At 46.5% G+C, this 12,149-nt stretch overlaps 1 protein-coding gene and 1 pseudogene across 11 annotated transcripts in view; both read right to left on the minus strand.

The window, feature by feature from the left end:
- PTPRT (protein tyrosine phosphatase receptor type T) overlaps positions 1-12,149 on the minus strand; it is a 944,823-nt gene that overhangs the window by 871,625 nt on the left and 61,049 nt on the right. The gene's annotated exons all lie outside the window — the stretch shown is intronic.
- On the minus strand, positions 7,744-9,310 carry LOC114506865 (annotated as a pseudogene).

Genomic DNA, 12,149 nt, shown 5'->3' on the forward strand with positions numbered 1-12,149 from the left:
AAAGACAACTAAGTGCTACTAGGGCCATCTTACGGAAAAAAGCCAAGTGAACTTCTTGGCCAACCCGATATCATGAAATTAATGACATAATTACCTCTAACAATTGCATCACCTCTAACAATTATTTACCAGATTTACCTGTGTGACAATAAGTAACAGCAATGTTCACCCCACTGCCTTACTCACTCAGGCAATGCCTCCTGGTGCTGTTAGTTCACACATCATCTCCTCCAGGAAGCCCTACCTGATGCGTCTCACCCCAGGTCTAGCTACCCTTCTGTATTCTGGTGATGCAGCAGAATTACCACCATCACAACTGCCTTCCTGTGTTACCATAATTCTCTCTTTCTTCTTCTACCACAAGTCTACGGGCTCCTCATGGCAGAAAAGATATTTTTGTTTGGGTCTATGTTTGCAACAGGTGGCATGGGGCTAGGACACACCACTGCTGACCAGCTGCCAACTATGGGTTCAGTGCGGGTTAGCACGTGGCTGCTTCGGATAGCTCTTGCCACAAAATTGCTGGCCCTAAGTTCAGTGGCTTAAAACAGAACATAGTCTGTGCTCTCATGTCTGTGGGTTGTCTGCAGGACCCCTGGTCTGGGTGTGGCTCAGCGTGGGCCTCCAGTTGGGTCCAGGTCCCCTCCACACGACTCTCATCCTCCTTGGGCCCATGGACTAGCTTCCCCGACAGCTCTTCTCATGCCAACGGCCAAACACAAAAGGGGCAAACAGAAACACGTGGTGCTTGTTGCAGCTAGGACACAGATTTTTCTACCTGTATTTTATCGGTTTGAGAAAGTAATATGGATGATGCCAGCCTCACCAGGTGGGGAAGTAGGGTACACCTCCCCTCCTCTGCTGGGGGGAAGTGCAAGGTCTTGTGCACAGAGGGTGGGATGAAGAATCTTGAGTCACAATCCACTCCAGCACGAGAACTCTCACGTGGAAAAGAGAGGGCTCCCACCAGCCGGAGTTAACACCTGTGTTACACCATCACAGCATCGCGCACTCTGCTGCTCCCGGTTACTAGTCAGCCCAAGGTCACACAACTGGAGAGAAGTAGTGATCCACACGAACCGAGGTCTGTCTAATGCCCAAGCTCACCACATGCCGCTGCTCCCCTACCCACAAAACCCAGTCCGGGTAGACAATACAGTTTCTGAAGCCTTGCTCCAAACATCCTTTTCTGTCCTGAACTCCATTTTTGAAGTATTTTGGAAACAATGTGACACCGTCAAAGGAGCTCTGAATAGGAGGTGGGAAAAACAGCGGAGAGCCAGCCTCCTGAACTGAGCCACATTGCCAAGGTCAACCCTCACCCACGCACCAAAGAGACAGGGTGACAGAACTTCTCGGATATTCTGTGAGCCAAGTCCAAGGCACTCTTACCCAGAATCGACTGCAGAAAAAGAGGTCATTTGGGTGGCAAGGGCAAAGAGCCCATCCCACACTCTGATGCCAGATGCTTCCCAAACACTCTTGATGGAGCTTCAAGTCGGGCAGCGCTAGGTTCTGCTCCAAACACTGGCGACGGAGATAAAAATCACCCCAATCTCATTTGAGGTCACCCTGGCGTTTTCCCAGGGAAATCTGAAATGGTATGTGTGTAATGCAAAGGCAGAGGCCCAAATGTTCTCGTTCCTTTTTTTAGCAAGGTAGCATTCGCATTCCACAGTGTCAGCTCGGCCACACAGGGCTTGGGTCTGTATCACGGAGAAATTTCGATTTTAGAAGTATAATGCACTCATCTATCGTGAGTTCAGAAATAAATATTTCGTGTTTGGTAAGAATCCAGCAAAGTTTTTCACGAAAGGGCCAGATAAAAAATATTTTTAGTCCTGCCGCTTTGGCGTGCAAGCCGCCACGGACTACACAACACGTGGGAGCAGGGCTGCGTTCCGTTCACAACAGCCGGAAGCGAGAGGACCTTGAGCCATGCATCGTGCTCCGCTGAGCCTGCTCTAGAAAGATGAGAATGTGTTTGGCTAAAATTCTAGAAAATTGGTCAATACCTTCAAGACAACAAAAATGTATAAAATTTCTTTGGCAGAACCTGATTTAAGCAAATCCTCCTAAACACCTAGGTACTCATTTAATCCTGTTTCTAGATAGATAAGATGGAAAATTATGTTCCCATTTTATTTCATATATATGTATATTTTATATATATAGTAAATATATAAGAGGTCTGTCCAGAAAATGTTCAGCCTATTAATTTAACGAGAATGGTTTGCACGACATCGATGTAACCTGGCAGCCAAGGAGAGCAGACTGGAATGTGCATGTGTGAACAATGACGACTTCACTGTACTAGTCAGTGGGGATAGTAGATGCTGTTGAGGAAGCATGGGCACTGTGTGGCCGTCGCATTCAAAATGACTGAGTGAGTAGAGCAATGAATCTGCATTAAATTTTGCGTTAAGCTTGAACAGAAACTATTCGGATGATACAGAAGGCTTTTGGAAACGATGCAATGAGTGCAGCACAAATACGAAGTGTGGCACAAACGCTTCAAAGATGGTTGAGCATCTGTAGAAAGTGATCCACGTTCTGGAAGGCCTGCGACAAGCAGGACCCCTGGGAATGTCGAACATGTACGGGCTGCAGTCAGCAAAGATCAGCGACTGACAGTGTGAGAACAAGAAGCTGATCTGGGGATTCCGAAAACCACTGTGTTCAAGATTTTGGTGAGGGTCTTGGCGTGAAACGTGTTGTGGCAAAATTCGTTCCACAGCTTCTGCTACCAGGGCAGAAGGAACATCGTGCTGCAGTTGCTAATGACCTGATGCAAACCGCTACCAATGAACCAGCTTTCCTCAAGAAGGCCATAACCGGAGATGAATGGTGGGTCTATGGCTATGATCCGCACACAAAGGCCCGGTTGTCCCAATGGAAGTCAGCTGGTTCTCCACGCTTGAAGAAGGAGCAGCAAAGTCACAGTAAGATGAAGACCGTGTTAACTGTGTCTTTTGATTGGGAAGGTGTTGTCCATCAGTAGTACATCCGTCCAGGCCAAACAGTTCATGAGGAGTACTGCCTCAGTGTTCTTCATCAGTTGAGAGATGCAATACAGTGAAAATGGTCTCAGCTATGGGCAACGGGTGAGTGGCAGCTTCCTCAGAACAACACGCCCGCTCACCCACCACGTCTCGTGCAGAGATTTTTTTGGCAAAACATGAAACCACCCAGGTGATTCAGCCCTCCTACAGCCCAGATTTGGTATCCTGTGACTTCTGGCTTTTCCCAAAATTAAAATCACCTTTGAAAAGAAAAAGATTTCAGATCGTCGATGAGATTCAGGAAAACATGACAGGGCAGCTGATGGCAATTCCAACAAAGGGTTTTGCAGAGTGCAGAGTGTCTTGAACCGTGGAAGAGACACTGGGAGAACTGTGTGAGGTCCCAAGGTGCCCACTTTGAAGGGGACTGAGGTGTCATTGTCCTATGTGCAATGTCTCTTTCATCTTCTTCAACAAATGTCTCTATTTTTCATAGTGTGTGGCTGGATACTTTTTGCACACACACACACACACACACACACACACACATCAATAAACATATTTACATATCTTCAGGTGATATCCTCACCCTCACCCGAGGATATCTCCCAAGGATATGTTTATTGGTTTTAGAGAGAGAGGAAGGGAGAGAGAGAGAAACATCGATGTGAAAGCAAAACATCAATCAATTGCCTTTTGTACATGATCCAACCAGGGATTGAACCTGCAACCTAGGAATATGCCCTGACTGGAAATCGATCCCACAACGTTTTGGTGTATGGGACGACGCTCCAACCAACGGAGCCACCTGGCCAGGGCGCTATGTTCCCATCTCACAAAGAACGAGACTGAGGCTCCCAGAGCTTCGTGGCCGCTCAAGACCACCCAGCCAGTGTGCGTGGCCAAGCCAGGGTCACAGCCGAGGTCTGTGCTCATTCCTGGTCAGTGATATTCCAGCATCGTAATAAGTATAGCCATTACGCACTCTGAGCCTAATATAGTTGTAAAGAATGATCAGAAAATGCCACTTTTACTCTAGGAAAATCAGTGATGAACTCAAATTTATGAGTAAGATGCTCATTAAAGCCCTTTTTACAATACTATAACATTGGAAATAATTTGTGTCCAATATTAAATGGAAGGTTGAACAAATTATGATGTAGCTATGGAAAATAATGTTAATAAGAATATGCAATAATATTGGAAAATGTTCACAATAATGATAAGTTAAAAAATAACCAGAAAGCAACACAGTGGCTAAATCTTTATTGTTTTAGCGTGTATATTATACACATAAAAGCGCTGGAAAGAAACACCCTAATTATTTATGATCATTTGGGTCTCTCTGGTTTAGAGAGAGCAGGTAATTTTATTTTATTCTTTGAATTTTTTTGTTTTACCAAACTGTGTTCAATATATATACTTGACTTTTACAATCAGATGAATATGTTTTTTAAAAACAATTTATTTTCTAGCCTCTCTTCTATTGTTCTGTTTCATGGGTAAGTTGTACATAAATGCAAATTTAAAAAGCAACCATTCTGCCGTCCAAATTGAAGGGAAACACACATGCACAATCCCCAACCAGAAGCTGCAACACAAACCGTGGTTTAAAGCTCTAATCTCTCTAAGGGGCTGAAGCGGTGTTCAGAGTTCACCCCCAAGAGCCCAGGCTTGCATGAATCCGCTCCTGCTTCCAAGCCTGTTGAGCAGAAATAAACCTGCTTGTTCCAACACTCATCCTTTCTAGGGTTATTGGTTAAAAAGAAAAAAAAAACATCCTGCTAATATTATGCACAATGTCCCAGTGTCATCTGCAATGCGTCTGATGTGACCCGTGTCATTTTTTGCATTTTCTGAGAGGTGAGCGACAAGTCAGGAGTTTCCTCCAAGCACCTAATGGCAATGTCAGGAAATCGGGTACCAGACCAGGCCTGAGTCCCCAGCGAGGCCACTGAGGGGATGAGTGACCCAGGACAAGCCACTTCAACTCTCTTCAGCTCAGCATCCTCATCCTTAAACTAGGACACGTTAACCACACACATTCAACACCCGCCACGGGGTCATGAGGATCGAAGAAGAAAAAAAAAATGAACATCACGAACACCCAAAATATCTCAGGGGTTCCCGTCACCACTGCCAGTGACGACACTGGGGACGTCTCCTTCACCTACCACTTTCAGGTCCAGGCTTGTAAAACAGGTTTTCTTGGAAATTGGTGATCCGCTCTACACTGGAGGCAGACACTCTGTGTGTGTGTGTGTGTGTGTGCACGCACGTTGCTCTGCTCGAGTCAGTGCTGGCAATCCTCGTTTTATTCAGCTGCACGGAACTGGGAGTCGATGATAGGTGAGAATGATTAACGTCCTTCTAGCCAATGCCAGTCCCACCGTCTCCCTCAATCATGCTTTCTGTTTCACTATAAACATTTTGCATAGATACTGCAAGTAAATGTATTGATGTAAGCATGCATCCAGAAAAGCATACAAATCATGGCTAGATTGCTTAATAAATTTGCACAAACACACTTAGATAACTGTCATCCAGATCAAAAAATAAAATACTACCAGCCTCCCAGAAGCACCGTTCATGGCTCTTGCCAGGCGGCCTCGCCTCACCCGCTCGAGATAACCACTGTCTTCACTCCTAGCCCCACAGATTAGTTTTTGCCTGTTTGGAAAATACTCGTTAAGGGGATCATAATGCTCGTTTGTCATCTGTGTTTGCCTTCTCTTGCTCAAAGTGGACTGAGATTTGCTCATGTTGTTGCAACGCAGTAATTCTTTATCTTCACAGATAGTATCTCTTTGCATAAATATATCACAATTCATCCGTTCTACTACGGGCATTTGGCTTGCTTCTAGTCTTCCTCGGTTCTTATGAATAATGATGCTGAGAACATTCATGTACGTGTCTATGAGTAACTATGTTGACTCATTTCAGTCAAGTGTATATCTCAAAGTGGAATGGGACCTCATAAAGTATGCATATATTAAGCTTTATGGGACCTGCCAGATTTACACGCCCAGTAGCAGCTACGAGAGTTCCAGTTGCTTTACATTGTCACCAACACTCGACAGCACATCTTTGTCACTTAATGAGCCAGGTGAGCGCGGGGTGAAATTCCACTGCCGTTTCATTTGCATTTCTGGATGACTAATCAGATTCAGTACCTCTGCATCCACTTAGTGTCCATATTCCCTCCGGTAAAACACCTCTTCACGTTTCTTAACCTCATCGCTTTGTTTTCCAGAAGCAATTCGTGTTTTACCCACGCTGAGCAGGAAGGAGTAGCAGGACAAATCAAAAACGGTAGCCGTTTAAAAAGAATCATTTATCTTTAAATTTCTGTTTTTATTCTGGTGCTTAAATACGAATTTCCTTGAATGCTCTGAATTCACAATGATAATGCCCCCCATAAAGAAGGCAGAAAATAATGACAACTGCCATCCACCATGCACTCACTATGCGCCAAGCACTTTGCCGCCCCACATATATTATATACGTATTCTCGGGACAGTGCTACAACCCCCTTTTACAGAGGAGGAAACTGAGGTCCAGAGAGGTTGAATAACTTACCCAGCACTACGCAGCTACTAAGTGACTGAACCATAATTCAAACCCAGACCGGGAGCTCCAAAACCTACGTTCTTGATCACAAAGCTGTTTCCCATCATTGTAAGATTCCAGTGTTAATCAAACTTCAGCACGTTTCAGAACCCCCATGGAGTGCTTATTAAAATAGAATGCAGGTCCACCCTCAGAGCTCCCGAGGGAGGGGGCCTGGGGCAGTCATGCATTTCTAACAAGCTCCCCGGTGATGCCCGTGGAGCCACACCGCGAGAACCACTGCTCCATAAGACGGCAGTCATGCCTTCCATTTCTCAGTGTCCACAGGCCCTGGCCCAGAGCCTGGCAGACACCACACATGCCCATGATTACTGAGTGACTCCTATTCCCACTTCGCCCTCCAGGCTGGCATGCAGAGCCATGCCGCCAGGCTGCTGCAGGCTACCTACACAACCCCGTGGGTGCACCCCGTGCCCCTTCGGACTTGAGGGGCGCCGAGAGAAGGGTAAAAACATGCTCTGTTCTGGAAGTGCCTGTCCACAAATGTGAAGGGAGCAAATGACTCCACAGACCACCCCACCTTCTTTTAATTAATATAAATGAGCACAAGGGAAGAGTGAAATGGCTTCCTGGGGTGCACACCGCTCCAGGCAACGAAGCCATTCTGTACTCAGCACCCCAACACCCAGGATGGCGCCGGTAGCTTGAGAGAGTCCTGACTGATGGTGCCCAGGCCCCTGCGTGGCGCGCTTCCTACGCTAGGCCCTTCTGGATGCACGCCGTGGCACAAACGCTCACGGTCATCCCCTCCGACGTATTCTGCCCTTTCTCACTGAGCCACGGCACCCCAGTTTTTGCCAGGCACTGTGTAGCCCAAGTAAAAGACTATTTTTCAGCCTCCCTGGCACTGCACATGATTAAGTTTGGAGCAATAAGATGCAAGCAGATAGTATCTCTTTGCATAAGTATATCACAATTTATCCATTCTACTATGGGCATTTGGCTTCTTCTAGTCTTCCTTGGTCCTTACGAATAACAATGCTGAGAACATTCACATACGTGTCTATGAGTAATTACGTTGACTCATTTCAGTCAAGTATGTATCTGAAAGGGGAACAGTGCGCTTCTGGGAATGTTTGGTTTTGGGGATTAAAAAAAAAAATCTTCCTGAGCGCTACTGAAAGGTGGAATGAAAATATATAAAAAACAAAGGAAAATTTAGCTTGGTCTTCATGAACTTGGAACCTTAGTACTTCAACACAGAGAGGACTCTTTCAGTATTACCAGCAGCAAAGTCTATAAATAGCCATGTTATCATTGACTAGCAATGGATTTCGCATGACTACACATAGCTAAGCAAAAATAAATCTTTTTTGCTTAATTGAATCAGCTGAATCATTTGACATCAATAGTTTCAGCATGAACTACAGAAGTAAAAGTTGAAGGAGGTGTTACAACACCGTGTTTCTGAAGATAGTTTTCTTCAGCTGGTACTGTGGGGATACGAGAGGAAACTGCCTCTTGCTGTTCTCGCCACCTGAATCTATTCTCGCCACCTGAGTCTGTTCTCTGCCCGTTCTTCCGTCTCCATCACCAAAATACCCACCTTGGCTACAGCCTTGCTCGTTTTCTTTAGATGTGCATCTGAATGAGGAATACTTCTAACAGCTTCAAGATGGGTTTCTATCTCTCAGTGAAAGCCACTGCCAACCCCTGCCAAGGTACCAGGTACCTGTGATAAGCAGCCTCAACAGGTGGGTTTTCCTGGCACCTGGGTGGGTTTCAACAGTCTTCATCTGAGGGACGGCTTCTCTTTCAGCACTGCTTCCGAGTGAGTGGTCGTGCTCTACAAAGTGGGACACTTCTGAGCTAAAAAATGGAGGATGAACAATATCTGCTCTACCTTTCTCTGGTCTTAGAAGTTCAATTTCAAGGTGTTTCTGATTGATTTCAGCTTGAATATTTGTGATCTGAGGCAGCCTGGAAAAGTTCACCAAGCAAGGAGCTCATTTCTTAGAAATATTTAACATCTCCTGAGGACCAACCCCCTGAAGCTATGAAATACTCACCTCCCCCATGCCCCAAAGTAGCCTGGCAGCATTTGGTTCAAAAGCTGGATCCCAAGGGTTCACTGAAGTCATGGCTGAGACCCACCTCCCAGGGAGTCTTAGAAGAAGTACGCTGTTCTCTATCTCCATCCTGCTACTCCACATCCTGCAATGGCTGGAACTCAGGCAGCCACCTCAGCCCATGAGGTTGGAGGCCACAAATCATGTGAATGATAGTGGGGTAAGCTGGAAGGTGCCTAGGACCCTTTCAACTTTGTCGTGCCACCAGACTTGCTGGATTTCCTCCTCTGTGACAGCGTTTACAAGAGGTGAAAATCAACTTGGATGTTATTTAAGCCATGGTTATTTGGAGGCTTATTTTTTATGCAGCTGAACTTAGTCCTCACTAGGACATAGAGGTTAACGGGCACTATAAGCCAGCTAGAAGGCCACGGGGCCCCAGTTTGGCCTCCCTCTCTCATCAGTGTGTCCTAGGCAAGTCACTTCAGCTCTCTGCACCTCCGTTTTGCAATATGTAAAATAGGAAGAGAAACGTGCATTGTGATTGCTTCGAAAGACTTTAGTGAAGCACAAGCATTACCTAGTCCAAAGATGCTTTATGCAATACAAAGCTCTACAGTATGTAAAGGACTTTTATTACTCACCGATTAGAGAATTTTAAAAGAGGAAATGAAATGGAAGGAAGTAATGTATGAAAAGACTCCTCTAATGAAGGAACTGAATCAGACCAGTGGTTTCCCTGCTCATCTCGGCCCAGTCCCCCCCCCCGCCCAGTCCCATCCAGGTCATCCTTTATTTCCCAAATGAGAATTTAATGTTGCTCTAACACCAGTATTACACCTCAATTAAATATTTACCGGGCTAAATGTCCATTGATTTTTAGAAATAGAGATCTGAGATGCATGAGTTGAGGATCCAAGATGGCGGCAGAATAGACGGATGTGACACTCACCTCCTCCCAGGACCGAACTGGAATCGCAGCTAAAACATAGAGCAAGCAACCTGGGCAACCAGCTGAAGACTCGCTGCAGAGGAGTCTTACAACCAAGGATTTACAGGAGAAGCCACATGGAGACTGGAAGGAAGGGCGGAGCTGTGAACAGGGCTGGCCCTGCACCCATGGGAGGCAGCGAGATTCCAGAGGGACATCTCAGCTGTAAAGGTGTCCCCCGAGAAGCGTGAGGTCTCAACCCCAAGCCGAGCAACCCGTTCCAGAGCACCAGAGCCAGGAAAAGATGCCCACATAACATCCGGCTGTGAAGAGAGCAGGGATTCTGTCCTCCAAGGACAGGCAGGAGTCTATCAGAGACACAGCACCCTATTAAAGGTCCAATACACAAAGTCTTGTTTGCAGCCACGCATCCTGGGCTCTGGGAGAGGGAGGGCACAGAGGACTAGAGTCACATGAAGAGGGACTGGGGTTTGTGGCTCTGGGGACAGACAGAGGGGACGCTGCCAGGATCCCTGTGCTGAGTCACTCTCCCACACCGCAGGCACCATCTTTCCCGGGAGCACTACCTTCCACATGGCAGCAGCCTGGGGGGAAGCAATAGCCTCACCCACTGGATTCCCTGTTGCCCCACGCTGCAGAGCTCACGCCCTACTGAGGGTCAGCTACTGGGCCAGGGTGCAGAGGTCTGGGAAGACTCAGCAGATGTCAGTGACTGGGTATGGGTTAGGGGCAGGGTCATTCCCCCCTCCTTTTCTGAACCTGACTGGCCCCTCCGCCTCATGGGAAATCTACTAGCCCCACTCTCAGGGCTTCCATGGCCCCACCCTCCCATCTCCTGGTGGCCCCATCCTGCCAAAATCTGGGCGCTATCCAGGACAGTGGAGTTGTGTGCCTCTGGGATGGGGTTCCATGCCCCCCACCTTCACCCAAGTCTGACAGGCACCTGACCCTCATGGGAGACCCAATGGCCCCACCCTCCTGACTCCTAGCAGGGCGGCCCTGCTGAGATCACATTCCTGGCAGAATCTAGGACAGACTAAGCTGTGTGGCTCTAGGACGGGCCACTTTTCGCTTGCACACCTGGCTGGCGCACAGCCGTCTCTCCACAAGGCCAAGTCTTGGTCTACTTGGGCCTCATAAACTCCACTGGTCTCACCCTGATGATTCCCTCAGACCCACACCACCACAGAGGTGTATGAACACCCAACGGGTAGCAGTTAGACTTGATTTACCCTGGAATATCTCCGGAGTGGCCTCAGACCCAGGACTGGCACCAAGTTTGAACCTGCATCAATCTGGTGAACACCACTCACCCCTACCTGGTGACTCACTGGCAACCTACCTCATGCAACCACCAGAGGCTCGGGTACCACCAGAGGCTCTTTCAGTGACTGAGCCTAACAGGCAACTGGCAGGCAGAGGTGAATCTTCAGGTACCTTGAACTTTTGCAGACCTGCCCCTAGGCCCAGTGCTGGTAATAGCCAGCCTTGGTGCATAGCTTGGTCCGTCCCATGCAAACCCAGGGCCAGCAGAGGCAGCCACAAACAGTGGATCACTTTGTAGCTCTTGAGAATAAAGAACAAAGTTGGAGGAGTCACACTACCTAGTAGCAAACTATACTACAAGGCCATAGTAATCAAAACAGCATGGTACTGGCGTAAAAACTGACATATAGATTGATGGAATGAAATTGAGTGTCGAAAAATAAACCCACACCTTTATGGTCAATCAATATTTGACAAAGGAAGCAAAAACATACAGTGAGGTAAAGACAGTCTATTCATGAATGGTGTTGGGAAAATTGGAGAGATACATGCAAAAAAAAATGAAACTAGACCACCTCCTTACACCATACACAAGAATAAACTCCAAACAGATTAAAGACTTAAAACCATAAAAAAAAAAAAAACCATAAAAATCCTAGGAGAAAACCTAGGCAGTAAAATCTCAGACATTTCACATACCAATACTTTTTCTGATCTATCTCCCCACGCAAGGGAAACAAAAGAAAAAATAAACAAATGGGACTACATCAAACTGAAGAATTTTTGCACAGCAAAGGGAACCCTCAACAAATAATAGCCCACTGCACAGGAGAACATATTCACCAATGAAACATCTGATAAGGGGTTAATATCCAAAATTCATAAAGGACTTATAAAACTCAACACCAAAAAAAAACAAACAATCCAATTAAAAAAATAGGCAAAGGACCTGAATAGACACTTCTCCAAAGAGGACATACAGATGGCCAATAGACATATGAAAAAATGTTCAGCATCACTAATCATCGGGGAAATGCAACTTAAAACCACAATGAGATATCACCTGACATCCGTAAGCATGGCTATCATCAATAAACCAACAAACCAGTGTTGGCCAGGGTGTGGAGAAAGGGGAACCCTTTTTCACTGCTGGTGACAATGCAGACTGGTGCAGCCACTGTGGAAAGCAGTATTGAGTGACCTCAAAAATTAAAAATGGATCTGCCTTATGACCCAGTGACTCCACTTCTGGGAATATATCCAAAGAAATCCAAAACACTAATTTGAAAG

The sequence above is a fragment of the Phyllostomus discolor genome, chromosome 9, assembly GCF_004126475.2.
Source record: "Phyllostomus discolor isolate MPI-MPIP mPhyDis1 chromosome 9, mPhyDis1.pri.v3, whole genome shotgun sequence".
In the NCBI taxonomy this organism is placed as follows: domain Eukaryota; kingdom Metazoa; phylum Chordata; class Mammalia; order Chiroptera; family Phyllostomidae; genus Phyllostomus; species Phyllostomus discolor.